The sequence below is a fragment of the Callithrix jacchus genome, chromosome 7 (assembly GCF_049354715.1).
Source record: "Callithrix jacchus isolate 240 chromosome 7, calJac240_pri, whole genome shotgun sequence".
In the NCBI taxonomy this organism is placed as follows: domain Eukaryota; kingdom Metazoa; phylum Chordata; class Mammalia; order Primates; family Cebidae; genus Callithrix; species Callithrix jacchus.
Window position 1 is genome coordinate 104,413,972 of NC_133508.1, and position 10,925 is coordinate 104,424,896.

Here is a 10,925-nt window from a genome sequence, read left to right on the forward strand (position 1 = left end):
TGTTTGCCCATCTACCCTGTGAGGACACAGTCAGAAGGTGCTATCTATAAAGCAGAGAGTGAGCCCTCACCAGACACTGAATTTGCTGATGCCTTGATCTAGGACTTCCAAGCCTCCAGAACTATAAACACTAAATTTCTGTTGTTTATAAATTACCTAGTCTAAGATATTGGTATAGCAGCACAAACAGACTAAGACAGATGCATAGAATTATTTTTCCCATTTGTATAGACAAGGGAACTGAGGCTTAGAAAGGTCAGGTAATGTATCCAGGACCACACAGCTGTGAGAAGGAGAGGTGGAATTTGTTTTTTGGTTTCTTTGGTGGAATTTGAACATAGGTTGCCTATCTTCTTATTTTCCATTGAAGGGTTGTGAAGGACCCTATCGGAGGGCATATTTAAGATATTTTATTCTGTTCTCATCATTACGGAAGAGAATAACCTTCTTTTTTTTAGTTATCTTTTTATTTATTTAATTAATTAATTTATTTATTTAGCCAGAGTCTCACTCTGTCACCCAGGCTGGAGTGCAGTGACACGATCTCAGCTCACTGCAGCCTCCACCTCCTTGGTTCAAGCAATTCTCCCAGCCACCAAGCCTGGTCTCTATGGAAGAGAATAACCTAATCTTGCTCTCTTTCTCCACCTGTTGGATACTCAGAATAATTTTTATTAAGTGAAACATAAAAAGAAACACCTCTTCATTCAAGAAAGTCCGTGTAGAGACTAGACAGATTTTATGAGTACATTGCCAGACCTGGAGTTACCAGCTGCATGCTGTGGGCAAGAAGCATACACCTTTCATTCTGAGTAGTAGTTAAGCAGAGGAACATTCCAGTACCAAAGAGATGATGAAAACTCTGATATCAGGGATGGATAGAATTGATGGATGACATGTAATGTGCTAAGCAATGTGCTCTGTATTTCATGTGCATGATGTCTTCAACTCTGAACTTAACCTTGTGAGGGAACGATTGTTACTGTTCCCGTTTTACAGATGGCTTGGGGAACTCACACTACCTCTCCAAAGCCATTTGACTAAGAAGTAAAGGAGAAAGGATTCTAACCGGGGTCTCTGGCTCCACCATTGGAAACTAAACATCTACCCCTTGCCTATAGGGTAAAATAGAAAAAAGGCAACCAGAGAAAGACAACTAGAGTCTCATTGCTAAGCCAACTTTAAGAATGTGAAGGTGAGGGCTGTATGGGAGCAAACTTTGCACTTCAAGCTCACAGAAAACAACAGACAGTGCCAGATTGACAGAGAGAGCCTAGTGACTTGAGGATCTTCACTATCTCCCAGAACCTGGAAGGATCTCCTGAACTCCTGATCTTGGTTGTTGGGTTAATTCATTCTTTCCTGTTTTTAATATAACTAACACTTTATTAAGTATGATTCACCTACCACGCAATTCACCTTATTTAAAGTATATTATTCCTTGAGTTTTAGCACCCAACACTGCAATTAAGATTGAACATTTTCAGCTGGGCGTAGTGGCTCATGCCTGTAATCCAAGCACTTTGGAGGCCAAGGTGGGCGGATCAGCTGAGGTCGGGAGTTCAAGACCAGTCTGACCAACATGGTGAAACCCCGTTTTTTTTTTTTAAAAAAAAAAAAAAAGGATTGAACATTTTCATCATGACAAAAAAAATCACATCCATTAGCAATCACTTTCTATTTCCCCTCGATCTTCCCAGTCCTTGACAACCACTATCTGCTTTTTGTCTCTGTGGATTTGCCTACTCTGGACATGTCATATAAAAGGAATCATATAATATGTGGTCTTTTGTGGCTGGCTTCTTTCATTTAGTATAATGTTTTCAAGGTTATGTATGGTGCAACATGTATCAGTATTTGATTCCTTTTTAAGGCAAATCATATTCCATTATGTGGAACACATTTTATTATTTATTCCTTGGTTGATAAACGTTTTGGTTGCACTTTTCAGCTATTATGAATTATGCACCTATTAATATTTGTGTACAAGTTTTGTGTAGACATATGTTTTTATTTCTCTTGGGCATATATTTAGGAATAGAATTCCTGGGTCTCATGCTAACTCTACATTTAACCTTTTGTGCAACTGCTGTAAAGTTTTCCAAAGCAGCCACATCATTTTACCTTACCACCGACAGTGCATAAGGGTTCCAGTATCTTCACATCCTTGCCAACCTTTGTTTATATCTTGGCTATTGCCATCCTAGCGGTGTGGGGTAATTCTTTTAAGCCTGACTTACCTGCCTTCTGAGGTTCCTGATAGTAAAACTGCATTGTAAGTTCCAGACAGATGAACCATAATTTTAAAAAATATTTGTTGGATATGATTTTAAACTAGCTAATCTCCACCTAATTTCCTATTTAGTATCATAAAAATATTTTCTGAATATTTTATGACTATATGTTATATATTTCTTTTAAAATCCTTTGATGCATTCAAAATTATGTATGTTTAAATTATTTACATGTGAATTTTGAGGAACATATCCACTTTATAAAGTAAGGAATACTTGTAGTAGTTATAAGTACTAAGATTGTTCTCAGTACTCAAAAAATCACTCGGAATATATTAAGAATGAGTTTACTAAAGAGAATGCTTTCAGAAATATTCATTGTGAAGAGCAAGGGCTTTAGAGTTTTAGATTTAATTTCCAGTTCTGAAACTTATCAGTCAGGTGTCTTTTATCATGCAAATATCAAAAAACTCAAGTGCAGGTCAGGCACTGTGGCTCATGCTTGTAATCCCAGCACTTTGGGAGGCTAAGGCAGGTGGATCACCTGAAGTCAAGAGTTCAAGATAAGCCCAGCCAATATGGTGAAACACCATCTCTACTAAAAATACAAAAATTAGCTGGGCATGGTGGCACATGCCTGTAATCCCAGCCACTCGGGAGGCTGAGGCAGGAGAATTGATTGAACCTGGGAGGTGAAGGATGCAGCGAGTAGAGTTCATGCCATTGCACTCCAGCCTGGGTAACAGAGCGAGACTCCATCTCAAAAACAAAACAAAACAAAACTTAAGTGCGGTCACTTAAATAGACAGGGCCTTGTTTCTATCAGGTTACAATTATATGTAGTACACAGGTGGCATGATAGTTCAGTAACACCCTAGGAATCTAGGCTCTTTTCATTTTTCTCTTCAGCGATCATTATTGTGTGGACCTTAATCTTCAGATGCTGTATCTTCAGGCTTCTCATCCAAGGTCCAGGCCGGAAAAGTGCTAAAGAGCAAAGGAGTTCTCCTGTGGACTTCCACCTACACTGAGTTGGCCACAACAGTGTCACATGCCTACTCTGCCTGGATGGCAACCTGGCAGAAGGGCATTGTAAATGGAGTTGGGTACTGTCGTCCAACAGTATCTGCTATAGTTGCTAGCTGTGTAATCTTAGAAAAGTTATTTGGCCCCACTGAGCCTCAGCCTCCTGTGAAATGAGGATAATTAATACCACAAAGCTTATAAAAAAAGCAAATTATAGGAAATGACTTGCATATTGAAAATGCTTAGAATTAAGTACAAAACAAAATGGTGTCAGTCCATTCAAGCTGCTATAACAAAATACCTTAGACTGGGTCATTTGTAAACAACAGAAATGTATTGCTCACAGTTCTGGAGGCTGGCAAGTCCCAGATCAAGCGTCAACAGATTTGGTGTCTGGTGAGGATCTGTTCCTCATAGATGGTGACTTTTATATGTTATCACATAGTAGAAGGGGTCAGGCAGCTCCCTTCAACCTCTTTTACAGGGGAACTAAATTTATTCATGAGGGTAGAGCACTCCTGACTTAATCATTTTCTAAAGGCCCCACCTTTTAACACTACTACATTGGGGTTTAAGTTCAACATGTGAATTTTGAGGGGGACATTAATATTCAGGCTATAGCAAAGGATATTAGAATATTATGGCCCAAGGGAAATCTGACTGATTTGGTTGAGGAAAATATTAATGTAAAGCCATAAAAATGGCTAGGACTTATAGAATATTGTAAATAATTTATAGGATATTATAAATAATTTTATTAATTTATCTATAATAAATAGGATTATTTATATTATATATTATAATTTAATTAAATTAATAATATAATATATATTATAAATAATATAATATAATTTATAACATATTATAATTCATAACAATATGATTTATGATATAATTTATAACAAATTATAATTTATTATTATTTATAATATGAATTATATATAAAATAAAATTATATATAATTTTTATAGGATATAGGATGTTTATAGGATATATACATTTATAGGATATTATAAATAATTTTATTTATTGATAATAAAATATATTATAGGATATTATAATAGGATATTTATAGAATATTATAAATAATTTTATTTATATATTTTTAAGTAATACAATAATTTTGGAAAAATCTAGAAAGAGATATTGCATGTGCTCTAATAAGAAAGACTTAATTTGTTATTATTATTATACTTTAAGTTCTAAGATACATTTATAGAATGTGCAGGTTTGTTACATAGGTATACACATGCCGTGGTGGTTTGCTACACCCTTAAATCTGTCATCTACATTAGGTATTTCTTCTAATGCTATCCCTCCCCTAGTCCCCCACCCCCTGCTATCCCTCCCCTAGTACTCCACCCCTTACAGACCCTGGTGTGTGATATTCCCCTCACTGTGTCCATGGGTTCTCATTGTTCAACTCCCACTTATGAAAACATGCAGTGTTTGGTTTTCTGTTCTTGTGTTAGTTTGCTGAGAATGATAGTTCCCAGCTTCATCCATGGTCCCTTCAAAGGACATGAACTCATCCTTTTTTATGGCTGCATAGTATCCCATGGTGTATATGTGCCACATTTTCTTTATCCAGTCTATTATTGATGGGCATTTGGGTTGATTCAAAAAGTCTTTATTATTGTAAACAGTGCTATAATAAATATACCCGTGCATGTGTCTTTATAGTAGAATGATTTATAATCCTTTGAGTATATACCCAGTAATGGGATTGCCAGGTCGAATGGTATTTCTAGTTGTATATCCTTGAGGAATCACCACACTGTCTTCCACAATGGTTGAACTAATTTACACTCCCACCAACAGTGTGAAAGTGTTCCTATTTCTCAACATCCTCTCCAGCATCTGTTGTTTCCTGACTTTTTAATGATAGCCATTCTAACTAACTGGCATGAGATGGTATCTCATTGTGGTTTTGATTTGCATTTATCTAATGACCAGTGATGATGAGCTTTTTTTCATATGTTGGTTGGCCACGTAATGTCTTCTTTTGAGTAGTGTCTGTTTATATTCTTCACCCAGTTTTTGATGGTGTTGTTTGTTTTTTCTTGTAAATTTGTTTAAGTTCTTTGTAAATTCTGTATAGTAGCCCTTTGTCAGATGGACAGATTGCAAAAATTTTCTCCCATTCTGTAGGTTGCCTGTTCATTCTGATAATAGTTTATTTTGCTGTGCAGAAGCTCTTTAGTTTAATTAGGACCCATTTGTCAATTTTGGCTTTTGTTGCCATTGCTTTTGGTGTTTTAGTCATGAAGTCTTTGCCCATGCCTATGTCCTGAGTGGTATTGCCAAGGCTTCTTTATTTTCTATATGTCAATAGTACATTTATTTATTCAAACTAGAATGTAAGCTTAGTGTGGGCAAGGATTTTTGTTTGACTTGTTCATTGCTATATTGATTAAGCCTAGAATGGGGCCTGCCACATAGTAAATACTCAATAAATATTTGTTGAGCAATTATTCTAGTGGATAACCAGAAATAGACATTTCCTGCATCTCTCTTCTGTCTAGTTAAATAATAATATAAGGTCATTATATATTTTAAAAATTATTTTTCCCATCATCTTTCCTAAAATCCAATAATAAATTATAGCCAAACTCTGATAAACCTAACCATGTTCTGAATTGATGGAGGCCAGATTAATGGGATTTTATCACATTTTAAAGAGGACATGAAAGATATAAATATTAGCATAAAAATGAATGTTCTCCTCTAGTTAAGTCAAAGAGCTAGCTTCTATAAATATAGACAGGTCAGAAAAGGAAACGAACACCTATTTAACAATTGATTACAAACAAACTAATGAGTTGAAAAAAAATTAGAGAAGAGGGCTGGGCACAGTGGTTCAGGCCTATAATCCCAGCACGTTGGGAGGCTGAGGCAGGTGGATCACTTGAACTCAGGAGTTCAAGACCAGCTTGGGCAACATGGTGAAAAATACAAAAATTTCTACAAAAAATACAAAAATTAGCCGGGCATGGTGGCGGGTGCCCGGAGTCCCAGCTCCTTGGGAGGATGGCTTGAGTCCAGGAGGCAGAGGTTGCAGTGAGCCACTGTACTCCACCCTGGGCGACTTAGCCAGACCCTATCTCAAAAAACAAAGAAGAAAAAAGAAAAGAAAAGAGCAAGTCAGTTTCTCTAACTACCAAAAGGATCTTTTCCTCCAGGAGAAAGCTGACTTATAATGAATGTTGTGGTTGAGGTATTATGAGGTTTGAAGAAGCTCTTCTAAATCTTCAGTTATTAGGGTATTTTCCACGTTGGCAACCAGATAGAGATCAGCATGTGCCAAGGTTTCACTTCTAACTCATGTGGTTGTTTTCCAGTAAAATCACGTGTACAGAGCTTGTTACCTGAGGCCACCTACTCGTTTCCCCAGTTGCAGAAAGGCAGTGTTTCCTCTATGGCAGCAAAGGTGCTGTCAGGGACCTCCTCGTGTTGGGGTGAAGTTGTAAAGTAGAATTTTGTCTGTTTTGCTTCAAGAGTTTCTTTCTTCCCAGCTCCTTTGTGATGGCCTCACCAGACAGAGCCTCGTGGCTGTTCACATACCTTCTTTTACCTCCTTTATTTTGCTGTTTCAAAGGGTAATGATAGAAAAAAACCAGAAGAACAAAAATCTATGCTAATAAGCATCTATTGACTGTAGTCCCATTATCTTCAGTAATTTCATGTAAATATATTTTTTCTTTATCTTGGAAACACTGGTAATGTCTGGCTCAGTGCATTCTACTCCATAAATATTTGTTGAATAAAAATGCATGAATGATGGCCTGCATTCTGTTCTGTTCAAGTCATTTTAGCAAATATTTATTTAGCATTTTGTGGCTTCCTGGGATTGTGTTAAACTCTAGATATTAAAAAAAAAAAGACACCATCTCTGTGCACGACAAGCTGATAAACATTTTAGAATAACACCAATGTTGGGATTTTCAGGCACCATGGAAGATGAATAAGGCAAATGTTTTTAGATGCAGTATCGTTTTAAAGCCCTTAAATTCAGCAGCCTACTCTGCCAATTCATAACGCCTGTTTGTTTTTGCCACATCTTCTTCTCCACATGCATATTTTTAATAACCAGAAAGAGTTCTTAGTGTGATTTCAAATATTATTTTTAAGGCTAGGTTAGGTTTCAGTAATTCCTTTAGGACACAAAAGGCAGTTTATATTTTAGAATCCATTTCCTCACTGATCATGAGCCCAGAGAGCTAACTATGGCTGGAGACAAACACAACCTTGCTGACTGATACTGCTTTATATTCATGACCACCAACCTCAACTGTGCCCAGAAAGCCACCCAGTAATCCTGCTGTATTTCACTAGCCAATTCACTACCTTGGTAAGCCAGGTCATTATTTCATTTTTCTCTCATCTCTCCTCTTCAGTATCTTCCCTTCCTCACTCTCTATTGATGACCTGCTTCCTACTTTCCTGAGGAAACAGAAGCAGTGAGAAATACCACAGCCTCCCTCATTGACTAATGCATTGAGATCTGTATCCAAATACTTCATCTTTCCTGCTATCGCTATGGATGAATTACCATTGACCTAAGGTCAACTCTCCACTTAGGTACTAGATCTTACCCCCGCCTGCCTACTGGAGGACGTTGCTCCAAAACTTTCCTCTCTTCCTTCTGCAATGTCACTGTCTCTGTCTTTACCAAATCATTCCCATCAGCTTTCAAGCACACTCTGCCCTTTTGAAAAATATGACCCTCCCTTGGTCCCTGTCCTCTACCACCCAACTTCTCTGTTCCTTTTTATGAAAAAAATCAAAAGAGTTGTCTGTACTGTCTGTCTCTATTTTCCCTCTTCTCTCTTTTATCTAATTTAGTCATGTTTTATATCCCCATCACTCCGCTGAAACAGCTCCCATTAAAGTTACTGATTTCCCCATTGCCAAATGTAATGGTTAGTCTCAGTCTTTATCTTACTTAACAGAAACATCTACTATCTGAGCATTTAATGTATCTCTTCACTTTTTTCTTTTAGCTTCCAGGTCAGGACTCCCTTTTGCTTCTCCTCCCACCTTCCTGGAAGCTTTATCTCAGTCTCTTTTGCTGATTCCCCTTCATTTCCAGTAAATTCATAGTGCCATTATATCCAAATATGTTGGTATACTTGAGAATATAAATAAGCATTATAATACAAAATGTATGACATGGCAAGCCACCAGTGCTTTTGGTGAGGGAAAGGGTAAAGGGAAGATTTTATTTTCAAAAAGAGATATACATGAGCTGCTTAGAAACAGAGTTCATTGGTTCCAGAGGCTGAAAGCCAGACTGATTGTCAATTCATTAGTGGAGATGTGTTACTGGGCAAGTGGTCTTTCAAGGACATCTTATCTGGATTACTACAGTCCTAAAGAATGTGTAGTGATAAACCTTATCAAAGCAGGGGATGAGTGAAAGGCTTTTAGAAAGTCCTTGGAAAACAGTTCTTATCTCAGACATGGAAGTATGGGCCTCCTCTCTTTCAGGCCTTTGCTCTCCTATTTTGTCTGGGTCTGGCAAAAGCAATTTCATCCTGGTATGTGTGACTTTCACATCTAGGACCTCTTATTGTCTCTATCTACCGTCATTACCTAAAGGATATCCTTCAGATTTATGGTGTAAAACTCCCCAATGTCTATCTCTGTCTAAATCTCTCCACTGAATACAGCTGCCATGTTTCTAACCTGTCATTCAAGGTATCTAGAAGTTCACATTTTTAAAACCAAACATCCAGTTTCCTCTCCCTGGACTTGCATTTCCCATTTCAGTAAATGCCAACTCTATCTTTTGCATTATTCAGGTCAAAATCATGTAGATCCTCTTGGATTCCTGTCTGTTATGCCCTTCATCTAATTGATCAGCACAACCTTCTGGCTCTATCTTTAACAATGACCTCACTACCTTCACTGCAATCCAAGCCACATCATCTTTCACTTGGATCAGAACTTTCTAACTGTTCCACTCATTTCCTCCAGAGTTCCTTACTCATAAGTTTTCAGAATAATCCTTTTCACATGCACTTCAGGCCAAGTCACCCTTCTGCTCACTCAGAGATCAAAGCCAGGGTCCCTCAAGGACTCTATGTGACCTTACAAGTCTTCTGAACTTTCCCCTCTTCCAAAACTCTCTGATTTCATCTTTAATCCCTTTCCTAGTAAAACCTCACTCAGCTCTTTGCTGCTCTTTGACTAGACTAAGCAAGGTCCTACCTCAGGGCCTTTGCAGGTTACCTAGAATGCCCTTCCCCCAGAGAGCCACAGGACTTGTTTCTTTATTGCCCTAATGTCACCTTCTCAGATAAGACTTCCCTCATCTCTCTAAAAAACAAAAACCAAAAATCCACCCCTGTTCCCAGAACTACGTAACATTTTTACTCTGCTTTATTTTTCTTCTGAACATTTCTCACCATGCATAGAACATATTCTGTATGTATTTGTTTCCACCAGAATGTGTGCTCCATGACAGTTGGAACTTTATTTATTTTGTACATTGTAGCCTCAAAATGTAAAAATGTACTTGGAATATAGTCAGTGTTAAATAAATACTTTTTGAATGAGTGATTAAATAAGTGAAAGACACTATTTACTATCATCAACACAAATCTGCAGTGTTTTTTGAAAATCTATTAACTACAGCTACATCTGGGTGCTCAGGGAACACCAGAAAAAGATGAATTATACTAACTCCCTTCAACAAATCATCGGTCATGTATTAGCCCATGAAAAAAAAAGAAATAGAAATGAGATATTCAAAAACTGTGTAATATACAGTTCTGTAAATGATACAGGAAAAAAACAAAGTATTTTTCTCCTTTCTACTTTCAACAACACTTCTGACACCAGATGTGGGAAGATTTTCCCCACACGCCCATCAGTTCTCCTGCAGACCTCAGCTAGATGTCCTCTAATTTAATTCAATTCTGACACTGTCTACCTGGAGGTAGCATCAGATCCCACAGGCTAAAGGCTCAGTCCCACAAGACTCAACCCTATCTTAGATGCCAATCACAAGCCCCAGGTCACGACCTGTAGTTTTGACCAACTCGCTAAAAATCGGGGTTTCCACAATCCATGCCTCAGGTTTGATTAATTTGCTAGAGTGTCTCATAGAACCCATGAAAACCCTTTACTTATATTTATCCATTTATTGTAAAGGATACTTCAAATGCTGCAGATGAACAGCCAGATGGAAGAGATGCAAGGGCAAGGCATGCGGCACACCACCCTACAGTCATCCTCATGTGTTCAGATATCTGGAAGCTCCCTAAACCCTGTCCCTTTGGGTTCTTATGGAGGCTTCATTACATAAGTATGATTTATCATATCATTGGCCATTGCTGATCTACTCAACATTCGGCCTTTCTCTCTTCCCAGAGATGGGCGTGGGTGAAAGGGCAAGGGGGTTGGGGGACTGAAAGTTTCAATCTTCTTGTCACATTGTTGGTTCTCCTGGCAACCAGCCCCTACCCTGAGCCTATTCAGGAGCCCCCAGCCTTCAGTCATCTCATTAGTACTTTGGAGATTCCAAGGGTTTTAGGAGCAGTGTGCTGCGAACCAGACAGAGACCAAATATGTATTTGTCATTATGTCATAATGTCACAATTCTTTATAAAAATAACCCTAAGGTGTCATTAGTCATTATTATTGGATTCTTCAATTAAA

At 37.8% G+C, this 10,925-nt stretch overlaps 1 protein-coding gene across 1 annotated transcript in view; it reads left to right on the top strand.

Moving 5' to 3' along the window:
• IL23R (interleukin 23 receptor) overlaps positions 1-10,925 on the top strand; it is a 90,797-nt gene that overhangs the window by 12,988 nt on the left and 66,884 nt on the right. The gene's annotated exons all lie outside the window — the stretch shown is intronic.